General features: G+C 36.2%; 2 long non-coding RNA genes across 2 annotated transcripts; one reads left to right on the forward strand and one right to left on the reverse strand.

Annotated features, from left to right (window-relative positions):
• Positions 1-8,016: 8,016 nt before the first annotated feature.
• LOC121761050 lies at positions 8,017-10,570 on the forward strand. The gene is made up of 3 exons (XR_006041907.1): positions 8,017-8,684; positions 9,774-9,835; positions 10,295-10,570. It is a non-coding gene; the product is annotated as an uncharacterized LOC121761050 (long non-coding RNA).
• On the reverse strand, positions 8,139-9,497 carry LOC121761051. The gene is made up of 2 exons (XR_006041908.1): positions 8,963-9,497; positions 8,139-8,722 (listed from the first exon to the last, which is right to left on the reverse strand). It is a non-coding gene; the product is annotated as an uncharacterized LOC121761051 (long non-coding RNA).
• Positions 10,571-11,355: the final 785 nt, after the last annotated feature.

The raw sequence follows: 11,355 nt of genomic DNA on the forward strand, positions 1-11,355 counted from the left end.
TTACAAAACATATCACTCTTATTGTGATTTTACTTCACTCTTGTTTACAAAACATATCACTCTTATTGTGATTTTACTTCACTCTTGTTTACAAAACACTTCACTCTGATTCTGAATATACTTCACTCTTGTTTACAAAACATATCACTCTTATTGTGATTTTACTTCACTCTTGTTTACAAAACACATCACTCTTATTCTGATTTTACTTCACTCTTGTTTACAAAACACATCACTCTTATTTTTATTTTACTTCACTATTGTTTACAAAACACATCACTCTTATTCTGATTTTACTTCACTCTTGTTTACAAAATATATCACTCTTATTGTGATTTTACTTCCCTCTTGTTTACAAAACAAATCACTCTTATTCTGATTTTACTTCACTCTTGTTTACAAAACACATAACTCTTATTCTGATTTTACTTCACTCTTGTTTACAAAACACATCACTCTTATTTTGATTTTACTTCACTCTTGTTTATAAAACACATCACTCTTATTCTGATTTTACTTCATTCTTGTTTACAAAACACATCACTCTTATTGTGATTTTACTTCACTCTTGTTTACAAGACAAATCACTCTTATTCTGATTTTACTACACTCTTGTTTACAAAACACATCACTCTTATTGTGATTTTACTTCACTCTTGTTTACAAAAAACTACACTCTTATTCTGATTTTACTTCACTCTTGTTTACAAAACATATCACTCTTATTGTGATTTTACTTCACTCTTGTTTACAAAACAGATCACTCTTATTGTTATTTTACTTCACTCTTGTTTACAAAACACTTCACTCTTATTCTGATTTTACTTCACACTTGTTTACAAAACACATCACTCTTATTGTGATTTTACTTCATTCTTGTTTAAAAAACACATCACTCTTATTGTGATTTTACTTCACTCTTGTTTACAAAACACATCACTCTTATTGTGATTTTACTTCACTCTTGTTTACAAAATACTTCACTCTTATTCTGATTTTACTTCACTCTTGTTTACAAAACACATCACTCTTATTCTGATTTTACTTCACTCTTGTTTACAAAACACATCACTCTTATTTTGATTTTACTTCACTCCTGTTTACAAAACACATCACTCTTATTCTGATTTTACTTCACTCTTGTTTACAAAACACATCACTCTTATTTTGATTTTACTTCACTATTGTTTACAAAACACATCACTCTTATTCTGATTTTACTTCACTCTTGTTTACAAAACATATCACTCTTATTGTGATTTTACTTCCCTCTTGTTTACAAAACAAATCACTCTTATTCTGATTTTACATCACTCTTGTTTACAAAACACATAACTCTTATTCTGATTTTACTTCACTCTTGTTTACAAAACACATCACTCTTATTCTGATTTTACTTCACTCTTGTTTACAAAACACATCACTCTTATTGTGATTTTACTTCACTCTTGTTTACAAATCACATCTCTCTTATTCTGATTTTACTTCACTCTTGTTTACAAAACATATCACTCTTATTGTGATTTTACTTCCCTCTTGTTTACAAAACAAATCACTCTTATTCTGATTTTACTTCACTCTTGTTTACAAAACACATCTCTCTTATTCTGATTTTACTTCACTCTTGTTTACAAAACATATCACTCTTATTGTGATTTTACTTCCCTCTTGTTTACAAAACAAATCACTCTTATTCTGATTTTACTTCACTCTTGTTTACAAAACACATCTCTCTTATTCTGATTTTACTTCACTCTTGTTTACAAAACACATCACTCTTATTGTGATTTTACTTCACTCTTGTTTACAAGACAAATCACTCTTATTCTGATTTTACTTCATTCTTGTTTACAAAACACATCACTCTTATTGTGATTTTACTTCACTCTTGTTTACAAGACAAATCACTCTTATTCTGATTTTACTACACTCTTGTTTACAAAACACATCACTCTTATTGTGATTTTACTTCACTCTTGTTTACAAAAAACTACACTCTTATTCTGATTTTACTTCACTCTTGTTTACAAAACATATCACTCTTATTGTGATTTTACTTCACTCTTGTTTACAAAACAGATCACTCTTATTGTTATTTTACTTCACTCTTGTTTACAAAACACTTCACTCTTATTCTGATTTTACTTCACACTTGTTTACAAAACACATCACTCTTATTGTGATTTTACTTCATTCTTGTTTAAAAAACACATCACTCTTATTGTGATTTTACTTCACTCTTGTTTACAAAACACATCACTCTTATTGTGATTTTACTTCACTCTTGTTTACAAAATACTTCACTCTTATTCTGATTTTACTTCACTCTTGTTTACAAAACACATCACTCTTATTCTGATTTTACTTCACTCTTGTTTACAAAACACATCACTCTTATTTTGATTTTACTTCACTCCTGTTTACAAAACACATCACTCTTATTCTGATTTTACTTCACTCTTGTTTACAAAACACATCACTCTTATTTTGATTTTACTTCACTATTGTTTACAAAACACCTCACTCTTATTCTGATTTTACTTCACTCTTGTTTACAAAACATATCTGTAGTACCCGTTTTTTTTTCTATCTTTTTAAGCTAAGATTTTTGTTTTAAGAACGAGCGAGTGATAGACCTTGAATAAAATACCGTGTCTGTTTCGATTGGTGGTGAATGAAAATAGTAAATGCTGGAATTGTTGTTGATTAATTGTGTGGTGTAAATTGTCGACGAGATTGACGCGAGAATTGTCGATGGGAAAATTTGGGCGTTCGTTTACAATGTACTTGGAATAACACCAAAGTACTAAAATAATAAAACACCACAATTTAATCAATGTACTAAAATTAATATATTTGGGCCTAAATCACTTTTGTCTATTTATTTTTCTTTAGCCCATTGATCCTTATTCAATTGGCCACTTTTAATATAACATTTAATATAATTCCTATTGAATTCCTGCAACATTAAATCCTCCTTCTAACCCACGTTTTTTTTCCCATTCCAATCCTCTCCTACTGCCTCCGATGCAAGGTCCAGACCCTCAGCCATCTTGGCAGTGCCATCTTCCATTCTGGTCACCTCGTTCAAAAGCGCCTCAAACTCCTCATCTGTCATAAGGCCATGCTTTCTGGCCGTTACGTTCAGATCTATCTCCTCCCTTTCCATTTCTTGGGGAACGGGTTCCGCCACCAGTGTTCTCTCTGATTCATTTTCTTCCTCTCGGCTCTTCTGCTCCTCGCTTGATTTCCCTTCGCATTCCCCTAGGTCATCATAATAGGCAGAAAGAGGGTCAACATCCATTGTTTCGATTTGTTGGCGAGTCGGGGAGGGGTTTGAGGATTCTGATGGTGCGGTCGTCAAGGGAGATTTCTTTTCTGGTTGGATTGTTGAGGAAGTCGGAATGGAAGTCGGTGGGTGCACTGTAGGTTGAACATTTGTTTTTGGGGTAGGTACTATTGGGGTTTCTCCGGTTGTGCTCGATTCATCTCCGACTTGGCTAAAACTCGCCAATGCAGCCGCCCAATCTTTGTTCGGGTCCTGCTGTTTGAGGAACTCCGCTAGTGCGTTCAAGAAACCATCGCCGAAGCCTGAGGAATCGGCTCTTGTGGTTGCGAGTTCGGCAGCTGCTCCTCCGTTGGCGGTTGTAATTCTGGGGTTTCATCCCGGCAGATTGAAGGGGGTGTCTGAGTGGTTTGTTTTCTTGCCATTTTCTTTTTCCCCATGGTTTGAATCGGTGAATTTTGGTGGTAGTGCGGGTGTTGAATCTCGTGAATAACGGTGGGTATTTTGAAAGAGAGAATGCATGTAAGGGATTGTGAGGTGAAGGGGAATGGGCGGTTGGCTTTTTAGAGTGGAATGGAGCAGTTGAGGGTTTTAACCGGCAATAGGCGGTTTCCAGGTCGCGCCGCTTCATGTGGGAGACGGTTGGGAGCGTTGGCTTCTGATTGGATATCGCCTGCCCGGTCTCTGCACCACGCGCCCTCCCAGTCGCTGTCATCTCCTGCAAAGCTGCACCAAACACCAAAATTCAAATTTCACCCTATCCCTTTCAAATCTCCCTCTTAACAATTTCCCTCCTATTTTCCCAGTATGGAAACAAAGTAAAAAGGACACTTAAATACAATTGGGAGTTTCACCGAATTGGTATTCTTGTGGTCAGTACGTACTCCAAATTAATACTTAAGGTCCGAAAAATATTTTTGGATTTTAATTTTTTTTAATTGCAATTGCAAGCAGAAATTAACTATTAACTACCACCTATTTACAATATTTACATTTTACTCTAGGTAATTTGGAATTCTACTTGGCCAGAATATGCAAACTTCACTTAAAGAAAACTAGCCCAGTGGAACTCCAAATTCCTATCCTACTGGTCAGTACGCAACCTTAGTATGTGGTTGTAGTGGAATCTCTTCCACTACACCCACATCACTATTATCCCTAAACACCTTCAGCTATGTCCATTTACTATAAAGGGTTCAGAGTTAGGAATACTCCTGAAATCTCCACTGCTCCATTAGAGCGAAGTGCGGTTATGACATAGGGTCCTGTCCACTGACTTGAGCTTCCTAGGCATTAGCTTCAATCTTGACTGGAAGAGTAGTACTTTCTGGCCAACATGGAGGTCTTTGGTCCTTAGATTTCTGTCGTGCCATAATTTAGTTCTCTCTTTATACCACATAGCGGAATCAAACGACTCCAATCTAAGTTCCTCTAACTCCTGTAGCTGCAGCTTCCTTTCCTCCTCACATGATTTAGCATCCATATTAACTTGTTGTACTGCCCAGTATGCTCGATGTTCGATCCCCACTGGTAAGTGGCACTTCCCAAAAATGATTCGGTATGGGGACATTCCTATGGGAGTTTTGTAGGCTGTCTGATATGCCCACAGAGCATCCTCTAATCTCACACTCCAGTCCTTCCTAGAAGGGTTGACAGTTTTCTCCAGAATATTCTTTATCTCTCGGTTAGAGATCTCCGCTTGACCATTCGCTTGTGGGTGGTAGGGGCTAGATAATTTGTGGTGAATACCGTACTTCTTCATCAAGGCTTCGATAGTGCGGTTACAGAAGTGGGTTCCCTGATCGGATATGATGGCCCTTGGTACTCCGAACCGACTGAAAATATTACTCTTGAGAACTTGGCCACCTCTTTCGCCTCACAAGTGCTCGTGGCCTTGGCTTCTACCCACTTAGAGACGTACTCAACTGCGACTAAAATGTACAGGTTTCCATAGGACGAGGGATAAGGACCCATGAAGTCCACCCCCATATGTCGAACAGCTCACAAACAATAACCGGTACTTGTGGCATTTCATCTCGTGCAGAGATCCCACCGGTCAGTTGGCAACGTTTACAACTTCTATAGAATTCATAGGCATCTTTGTTGAGGGATGGCCAATAAAGTCCGCTATCCAGAATCTTTCTTGCCATTTTCTTGGGACCGAAGTGTCCTCCACATGCCAAGGAATGGCAGTGTGTAAGTATGTCCCATTTCTCCCAGTCAGGAACGCATCTTCTTATCACTTGATCTGCTCCTACCTTCCACAGGTATGGGTCGTCCCAAAAGTAGTATTTCTCCTCACTCTTGATCTTCATTCTTTGAGTCTTGGTGACGTTGGTGTAACATCCCAAACTTTTGTGACTCTTTTAATACGTTATTAGAATTTTGGAATTTATGAAACGTTTGATTTTATGTGATTAAGTGATTTGCGTGAAATAAATTGTCGTGGTAATTGTGGAATGATGAGCTCGAGTTTTTATCGTTTTCCAATGTGAGGAAAGATTAATAGGATCATGCATTAATCCTTTTTCGAGTCAATTAATTGATACTTCCGGTCATTCCGAAATTATTGAAATAGTACTTCTCTTTGTGGATTTAATTAATTGTTTTGGGACTTTATTCCAAATTAAATCCAAAACCAATGGACCCTAAATTACACTACATGAAATTCGAACTCCATCCCTTTTTCCTTGGGAGTTTCGAAAATCTCCAATAGGAGATTGGATTATTTTTCATTTGATTTAATTGGTGCTTTATGGACTCTCTTCTTTTGAAGTTAATCCAATTAAATCTTGTTATATTTTATTTCTTCAACCAAAGTAAACAGAGAGTTGGGATATTTCCCTTGGCTATTTAGCCTAGCAATTTTCGGCCCTCTCCAATAAAATTGGGAGAATATTTTATTTGTTTCCTAATTTGGGGAATCCCTCTTTATTCAAATAAATTCCTATGTCAATTTAATTGGGGATGTGAATATTTTTCTACTACTTCCCTTCCATGTCACACGCCCCATACTATTATTTTCCTTGTGGGAATTTAATTGATTGTTACCTATTTTATGGGAGCCTTTTTTTTCCATAAAAGAAATTACCAAATTTAAATCCTATTCTATTTAATTGGAGATTTAAATAATTTCCTTGTGCAAAGTCCTTGAAATTTTCGGCCCCCACCATAATTTTCCTACTTGGAGATTTAATTTAATTGTTTCCTTGTATTCATTATTTTTATTTCCCAAATTGTGGATTTATTTCTCTCCAAGTAAATATCAAATAACACTTATTTTTCAGGTTTAAAAATATTGTATGATGCATGTATGTCCAAGAAATGTGCTTAAATGTGGAAATCACTTGTGATAAGTTGAAATGTGTTACGTGTGTTTTACACCTTTGAGATGTATGTTGGGTGTGGGAAATTGAGGAAAACGATGAGAGAGAAACGATAGGACATGCATAGTAATGTGTGTTGTGTGAGGCTGACTTGTGTTGTCGTTGACAAGGGTGTTGTGTATTCGTGAACTCGAGGATCGAGAGTTGCTAAGTTGGGGTTGTGATTTTGCTAAGAGAACGAGGTGGGTTTTCTTTTCAAACCTCTTTACTTTTCCGAAAAATATTATGTGGAGATATAAGGGTGGTTTAACTGTTATGTCATGCCATGGACTGTTTTGTTATGAGATTGTGTGCCTGATGCCTAGTTCGTATGAGTTTACTCCGTTAGTCTATATGGCTGTTTTGTGAAACGAATTCGGGTCCGAGTAGGGCCGTAAACCCTATCGGGCTGTGTACACTGGTGGGATCGTGAGCCGTTCTTGCAAGTCGGCCGGTCTCATGGGCGAATAGTGTGGCCACACTTTCGTCGCACTGTGGTTGTGATTGTTGGATTGATGTGAAAAGTGGGGAGATTATTTGACTGGCCAGTCTATGAAACATTTTTGGTGTTCTCGTGATAATTTCTTTACTGCGTATAAAACTCGAGATCACTGGTATGGATGACATAACTTGATAAATGTTTTCGGCATGAGCCCATTGAGTACAACAAGTACTCAGCCCTGCAATTTCTTTTAAAAATTTTGCAGGTTGAGCGGGATGTTGCGGTGGATGTTGAGCTGGCTAAAGACCCTAGGATACGTTGTGTCATCATACATAGGCGTGATCCTTGACTCTCTTGAAACCTTATTTATCCGCTGCTATGTTTTAATTTATGTCTTAAGACCTTAAGCTTTTCGTTTTGGTGTTGGAACATGTATGGGTGGTGTTAGGATTTAAACGTGCATCTACGTTGTCTTTTGAAAATGGTATTCTCTGAGATTTAAGTTAAGTGCTGTGTTCTACTTTAGTTTTAGTTATTATATTTCTTAAGTCTAATTTTTCTCATTGTCTTTTTAAAAGTATTTTATCTTATGTCTTTTCAAAATAAAATATGACCTTAAAATCTTTAAACTAAGTAGTTTTCCTTTCTTCAAATTAATTAAGTTGTTCTTTTTAATTTGTAATCCATGCATGTCGGTCACGATCGCCGCGTGTTTGTGGTACCCCCTGTATGGGCGTCGTGACAGAGTGGTATCAGAGCTTTGTTCTTTCGCTCTGGTCCGAGAGTCTTCTTTCACTTTAAGTCTAAGTTAGTGAACCTTATTTGACTAGAAGTGTCACGAAGGCTCAACATCCAAGCATCACGTGTAATACCCGTTTTTTTTCTATCTTTTTAAGCTAAGATTTTTGTTTTAAGAACGAGCGAGTGATAGACCTTGAATAAAATACCGTGTCTGTTTCGATTGGTGGTGAATGAAAATAGTAAATGCTGGAATTGTTGTTGATTAATTGTGTGGTGTAAATTGTCGACGAGATTGACGCGAGAATTGTCGATGGGAAAATTTGGGCGTTCGTTTACAATGTACTTGGAATAACACCAAAGTACTAAAATAATAAAACACCACAATTTAATCAATGTACTAAAATTATATATATTTGGGCCTATCACTTTTGTCTATTTATTTTCTTTTAGCCCATTTATCCTTATTCAATTGGGCCACTTTTAATATAACCATTTATTATAATTCCTATTGAATTCCTGCAACATAAATCCCTCCTTCTAAACCCACGTTTTTTTTTCCCATCAATATCTCCACCCACAAAATTCTCTCCAACAAACAAATCTAATCTCTGCATTATATTTATCTCCCCACAACTGCATCTTTTATCAGCCGTTTCATAATTTCCAATGCAGTTTTCTCCCTTCCAACAAAGGTATAATCTTCCACTTCAATTCAGTGTATACAACTCTCTGGATATTAAACCCATAGCACCATATTTTTTTTTCTTGTCACAGTTGAGAGGAAAAAATCGAGCAGCCTGTGAATCCAAATCCCCCCTGCAAATCTCAATTTGTTTTCCTCTTTCCAAAGGTATATCCATTCTTTTTGTGAATCTCCTGCATCCCATTCTATGACATAGCACTTTAGTTCACTGTCAAATCTAGATTTAACTAGGAAATTTCTGAAACTTGTTGAATGATGATACCCCCTCCTAAAGCTTCAATCTTTAATGCTTAGAAGGTGCATTTTGTGTTTCTCTACAATTCCAATTAGTAAAATTCCCTTGTCTGCCAAAAAATGTTTGAATCGAACAAAGAAAAAAAAAACTTAATAAAAGATTCAGAATGGGGTAAAGGAGAAGGACTTACCGATTCTGAGTAGTAGCGCCGCCGGCGACGGAGGCTGACGACGGAGAGGCGTGCGGCGGTGCCGAGTTAGGATCGTCCCTGTTTGGGTGAATTGCAGAAGAGGACAGGGAGAGAGAGATGTCTAGAGGGGGACAGAAAGTGAAAAGAAAGAATTTGAGAAGTAAGGAGAGAGAGTTACTACTGGGTTTGTGGAAGAAGACGGAATAGGATTTGAGGCTATAGTATATTATTTTAATTTTTCCCTTTCCTTTTGCAATTGTGGGATAAGGAGTATATTAAGTATAGTTTTGCCTTTTTTTTTTATGGGTTACGGCTGGAGTACATGAAATGATAGCCTTTTCTTGTTCTTTTATTTTCTTTTATTCTTAGTGGTTTGGCAATATTGAGGTACAACAGTTTTCGTTTCTTTTCTTTTCATTTCACTATAGGCTTTTAGATTTTGTTTTCTTTTAGTGTTATTTAGGTATTGGGCCATTTTAATTTCATAAGTTGGGCCTCTAATTGATTTTAGTATTACCTAATGCTTGATTTCTAGTTAGACATTGGCTAATTTAATTATTTGAATCGGGTCAGCAGTGAGGAGATTTTAATGCTAAAGTGGAAATACTTGTTGTTGAGTCGAGTTTTAGTTGTTTTTGCTCAATTAGTTAATTAATTAACTCCTGAACCGATTATTGTTTCAAGTTAAAGAACTATGTTGTTCCATAGGAAAGGACGAAGGATATTGTGAGCACGCACGTAGGATGCATGCATTGTTAAATTAATTTATTTTGCAAAGTCTGATTTTTGCATATTATGTCATTTCGAAAAGGGTGAACTTGTGCACGTTGTTGCGGTTTGGAACAGAAAGTGTTGAGGAGTTAAGCATTTGAGGTGAGCTTTCTTTTTAAATAAGGACTATGTCCTAAATACATTTTATGTGAAAGGAGGTGGAAAGTGTTTGTCTTGCCATGTTTTGTTTTTGAATGAACCTATCTGAAGTGGCTATGCCATGTATGTTTAATCGAATTCGGGTCCCAGTAGGGCCGCAAACCCTGCTCGGACTAGTGTACACCCCGTAGATCGTGTGCTATCTCTTTGGAGTTGGCCGGTCTAGTGACTTGGTTCGTGGCCACGTTCCTTGTCATGTATGTTCAGATATGGTGATGGTGAATGTGGATGGAAAATGGTTGGCTGACCGAACTTGTGAAATATATGTTTTGGTGTACTTGGGTTTCTTTTAATTAAAACCCCCAAGGTCACTTGATTATGGCTTGACAAACTATATTTTGGCATGTGTCCACTGAGTGCATCAAGTACTCAGCCCTGCATATTGTTTTTCTTAATGTGCAGATTGAGCGGCGATGGACGACGAGGATGTTGAGCAGAGTTCATGGATCGTTTTGTCATGATTAATAATTGTTGGATTTGTCGTGTCTTCATACTCGGCATTTTCCGTGTCTTGAACGCTTCCGCTAAGAGTCATTTTCTTTAGAATTGTTTATCCGTGGAGAGTCTAACTCGTTGACAAATTGTTTTTGTCCATTCTTTTTCTTAGATTTGGTATTATTGTTAGGATAATAATATGACGTTTTCAAAGTTAATTCAGTTAGTAAATTTTTGGTCAAATGTGTATGTTTTTCCCCTTTCTTCCCCGCTTCTTTAATCCTCCCCTAATCGCGATCAACCGGGTTTTCTATCCTTAGAAAATGCGGGCGTGACAATATCACTCTTATTGTGATTTTACTTCCCTCTTGTTTACAAAACAAATCACTCTTATTCTGATTTTACTTCACTCTTGTTTACAAAACACATAACTCTTATTCTGATTTTACTTCACTCTTGTTTACAAAACACATCACTCTTATTCTGATTTTACTTCACTCTTGTTTACAAAACACATCACTCTTATTGTGATTTTACTTCACTCTTGTTTACAAAACACTTCACTCTTATTCTGATTTTACTTCACTCTTGTTTACAAAACACATCACTCTTATTGTGATTTTACTTCACTCTTGTTTACAAAACACATCTCTCTTATTCTGATTTTACTTCACTCTTGTTTACAAAACACATCACTCTTATTGTCATTTTACTTCACTCTTGTTTACAAGACAAATCACTCTTATTCTGATTTTACTTCATTCTTGTTTACAAAACACATCACTCTTATTGTGATTTTACTTCACTCTTGTTTACAAGACAAATCACTCTTATTCTGATTTTACTACACTCTTGTTTACAAAACACATCACTCTTATTGTGATTTTACTTCACTCTTGTTTACAAAACACTACACTCTTATTCTGATTTTACTTCACTCTTGTTTACAAAACACTACACTCTTATTCTGATTTTACTTCACTCTTGTTTACAAAACACATCACTCTTATTGTGATTTTACTTCACTC

This window comes from Salvia splendens, chromosome 13, assembly GCF_004379255.2.
Source record: "Salvia splendens isolate huo1 chromosome 13, SspV2, whole genome shotgun sequence".
Classification (NCBI taxonomy): domain Eukaryota; kingdom Viridiplantae; phylum Streptophyta; class Magnoliopsida; order Lamiales; family Lamiaceae; genus Salvia; species Salvia splendens.